This window comes from Aedes aegypti, chromosome 1, assembly GCF_002204515.2.
Source record: "Aedes aegypti strain LVP_AGWG chromosome 1, AaegL5.0 Primary Assembly, whole genome shotgun sequence".
Lineage (NCBI taxonomy): Eukaryota > Metazoa > Arthropoda > Insecta > Diptera > Culicidae > Aedes > Aedes aegypti.
This window is the reverse complement of record NC_035107.1, coordinates 129,609,890-129,614,711: the sequence shown is the minus strand read 5'-3', so window position 1 is coordinate 129,614,711 and position 4,822 is coordinate 129,609,890.

The window sequence follows — 4,822 nt, the reverse complement described above, 5'->3', positions numbered from 1 at the left end:
GAACCGTTTGGACTATAAGAAAAAAATGTACACTGAAAAAATATTTTATTTATTTTCATAGAAAAATCAAAAATAAAACTTGAATTTTATATTACACAAAAACCTCATTTTTAATATTTTTTCAATTTTCACCATAGAATTTTGATAGTAAAAAAATGTTTAGGACAAAGTTTCATGATGGAGAAATTTTAAATTAAAAAGTGTTTCTAAGAACAACTTATGGTCGATTTTCAAAATTATGATTTTTTGTCAAAATAAATACGTTCTGATGATACAGTAAGTATCTTGAAATGATTCTAAGCCATAATGATTGTATGGATAATTTCTCTAGATGTAGCCATTTTCAAATTATATCGAGTTTATTGCAAAAAATATTGTTTAAATATTAAAATAGGCCATTTTCATAAGTTATTCGCGTTTCTCCATTAATAATATTACATGTTCGAGAGTAATTACCGAATTTCATTCTACTTACTTATTTTTCTTGATCGAGAATAACGAATAACCAATGGAAATGGCCTATTTTAATATTTAAACAATATTTTTGCATTGAACTCGATATAAATCGAAAATGGCTATTTCTAGAGAAATTATTCATACAATCATTATGACCTGGAATCATTTCAAGATGTTTACTGTATCATCAAAACGTATTTATTTTGACGAAAATCAAAATTTTGAAAATCGACCAAAAGATGTTCTTAGAAAAACTTTTTTGTTAAAAATTTCTCCATCATGAAACTTTGTCCTAAACATCTTTTAACTTTCAAGATTCTATGGTGAAAATTAAAAAAAAATATTTAAAATGGGGTTTTTGGTGTAATTTAAAATTTGTTTTTTCTATGAAAATAAATAAAATATTTTTTCAGTGTATATTTTTTTCTTTTATTCCATACGGTTCACTACAACTTCTTCATAGAACATTTTTCTCTGAAATCAACAGTTTCATAGTTAGAATTTTGCGAATAAGTTGCATGCAAAAATTTATAGGCCATTTATTAAAGTTACGAGTCAAAATGATCAGTTTTTCTATGGAAAACACTTTTTCTACCATACCAAAAACATGTGCAAAATTTAATCCAAATCGAAGACTATCGAGCACGATTTTTATTTTTTTCGACTCATTCTGGATGGAATTCGTCCTTATCCGAAATAAGGATACACGTGTTTTTGGATTTTTTGATTATGGTGACCATTTCCGAAATGGGGTCACCAGAAAAATCACAACTTTGCAAAAAAAAAATATAAAAAAAATCATAACTTTTGAACCGTTTGACCGATTTTCAATATATATATATATATATGACAGTAAACGTAAAACTTTCTGAACTTTCTAGAAAAAATTAAAACAGAAATAGCCCCTTTGGTCTCGAGGCTTTTTTCATGTTAAAACCAATTTTTGTGAAATTTTATGTTTTTCTTGAAAATTCAGAATTTTAAACTTTCATATCGTCCAAGAAAATTGAATGAATATGATTTTTTTTTAATAAAAATTTTGCAAAGTCGTGATTTTTCTGGTCACCCTATTTTGGGAATGGTCACCCTTATCAAAAAATCCAAAATCACGTGTATCCTTATTTCGGATAAGGAACAAAATTACAAATTTTCACGGAATTCGCTGACCCACTAGATCGGTTTTCCACGAAAACTAGCCGGATGCACCTGAAAATTGGTCTAACATGCGATTGAACCGATTTGAATAATAAACAAAAGAATGGTAAACGATTGAACGGGATTTGAACTGCGACTCTGCGAGTGACAACCATAACCGTTACCAATTCACCACATTGAAGAAAGTTCGATAAATTTGAAACAAGTTGTGTGTTATTAGTCGAGAGAGATTTGTTGGTATTTACATCGTAGTCGCTCATTACAATTGAAGCGGAATATTGTGAAAAATTTGATGTGATTGAGTGATATTACTTTCAAATGTTGGTAAATAGCTGAAATTTACGTCGGCCGATATTGCTAATAGTGGCCACATCCGGCGGGAACATGTTACGTTTTTATAAGTAAGGACAGGACCACAAATTAAAATCTTTTTTTTTATTAAAAAAGGGTTGTAAAATTTACTGCATCTATAAACTACCAATAAAAGCATAACTGTCCTATATAGAAAAAGTAGGCATTGAGAAAATAGCGCTAAAAGTATGAAGTTTGTTACAAATATTCATAATTTTCTAGTACATTCATGTATGCCATTTTCAACTATCAGCGCCGCACATAGAACTTATGTTGATTCTATCGGTAAGCAAAATATATAAACTTGAACAGAATTCACGTTTTGCAGTTGCTATTTCGTTGAAAGACGCAGATTGTTTTGCCTTTTTTTACAATATGGGACTGCACCAACTACATATTTTTTCACAATATTTTTAAACAAGGTGTGTACATTTTTACATGCATAGTAAAGTATACATTAAATCATTAAGGTTGCGATGAAATAGGGTGTTGCTTCGGAAATTTATATGAACAGATGCACGAGCTCTCTACTTGACGTTTGAGCAGAGCCGTGTTACTTACGTGACCATGGCAACGAGTGAATTCGGCACCGCTTAAACCTAAAATTAGTAAATTCGTGCGTTGGTCAATGGACCGATACACGTGTTCAATATTTGACGTTTGAGCGGTGCCGTATTATTTACGTGACCATGGCAACGAGTGAATTTGGCACCGCTCCAACGTCAAATTAGTGAACTCGTGCATTGGTCCATAGGACAGTTATACTTTTATGGGCAGTATAGGCGAAGTAGGTCTGTGTAAAAAGCACTATAGAGAAATTTAATGCTCTAGTTTAAAGATTGCCATCACTAATTTATCCAAAACTAGTTGATAAAATAATTCAAAACATCCACACAGAAACAAATAAATTGTCATATCACATCATTTCAGCTGAACATCAGTCCCGTAGAAAATATGATGTACAACTACATCATTTTAACGTATAAAACCAGCCAGCTGCTGCTAAAAATCGAGGTCTAGCAATTGATGAAATCAGTTTGACAAGTTGACAAGAAGTATGTTTTAAGTCTAACCAGGATTCGAACCCTTGTGTGGCGAGTGAGAGCTGCGTTCGATACCTCTTAGTCATCTCTCCACGAAAAAAATGAAAACCAAAGAAAAAAAGTTGATAAAAAAAAAACATTTAGGAATGAAATATTTTCCAGGAAAAAACATAAAAAGCACTATTATGAAAGTAGTTTTCCAAAAAATATAAAAAAAAAAAATCATTTGAAAAATTAAGTAAATAGCAATAAATTTTACAGTTCTTATTGGAAGCTTTTGGTTTGTTGGATTTTCCAAAGACTTTTTTGGCTTTTTAGTGCTAATTATGAATTTTTCTTTGCAACATTTAAATCTTTTTACAGCTGATTATATTTTTTTTATTAATATTTTCATTTTTTCTTTCTTATTTTCAATTTTTTATAGTAATTTCTATTGATTTTTCTATTAATTTTTTATTGGTCAAATTGTTTAAACTATTGCCTAAGTCGTATTATTTTATTGGCTACTTTTTTTTTAAGAAAACAAGGAATGTTTCAATGTTAGATGCTCGTTAATTTGAAAATTAGTCCAAAAATAATTTATTAAACATGAGACCCAACTATCTCTACTGATTGATGCAAAACAATTTCAAAAAAGAATTCCTATCACCCATGGACCTGAACTTTTTGGAGTGTTGCAAACAACTTCAAACTTTGGCCGGTAGTGTATGTAAAACAAAATAAATCAATGGCTTATTACCTCTTGTAAACTATTGTCGAATTCGTTTTTGAACCTAGGTTGGAACTGACGAAATCCGTTCTGAACCACAGTTTTAACCCCAACCCGATTCAGGTTCAACGGAACTTCATTTTGCTTCATGTTTGTTTGTTTATGTGTTGATCACCGACCCAGTTCCTAAAAACGAAAACGACATGTGATAAATAAGGGACGTTAGAGCAAAAAAGCATGCATGACTAACCAAAGCGTCAGTTTCATCGCAAAAGCTGACGAATACTTGTATACTATATTGTATACAAGTTTCAAGACTTGCATGTTTTTAGCATTGAGCTTTTTATTCATGCATCAAATGCATAGGTATCTTCCACGATTGCTGAAAAGAAAACTATTTGAGAAATGGTATTTATTGCTACTAAATGGAGTTCAAAGACGAAGGTTTTTGTTTTTTATTGTTCTAAAATTGAATAATGTAATGGATTTTTTTGAATACTTTTAAGGATAAAGCACTGTTTCGGCATCATTTTGATTAATTTTTCACATGAGAAGTTTTTATAGGCCAAAATAATTTGAAACTTGGTCTATAAACATTTGAAACATGCCATTTCATTTAGTTAAGATAGCAATTGTGGGGCCCAAACGCAAAGGGATGCAAGTGACATTTTAATCGGTTTTTCGTTCAGTACAGTACAATTCACTGTTTTCAAGCTTTCCAACAGTGTTTATAGGTGTAGCGAGCTAGATTGTATTTTTTTGGATGCCATACAATTTATATGAAATGAAAAATTGTTAAGAAAACTTAAAACTTCCCTCAATTCGCATGGAAAAGTGAATCAAAATATTTATTAACGTGTCCCTCTCCAATACATATTTCTACAACTAGAGTAGGTGTATTAGTTATGACCATAGTTGTTTCCTGTATCGCCACACGCGGTAATTTATTTGTTTTAACATTATGGATTCTCTTGTGTAATCTAGTAGTTAAATATCAAGATATATTTAATTTGATTTGTTGTTAAAGCATTTCAAAATGCTAAACTTGTGAAAGCTTTTGAAATTTCACATAAAGCCAAATAGTTAACCGCTATGACCATTGGTACAC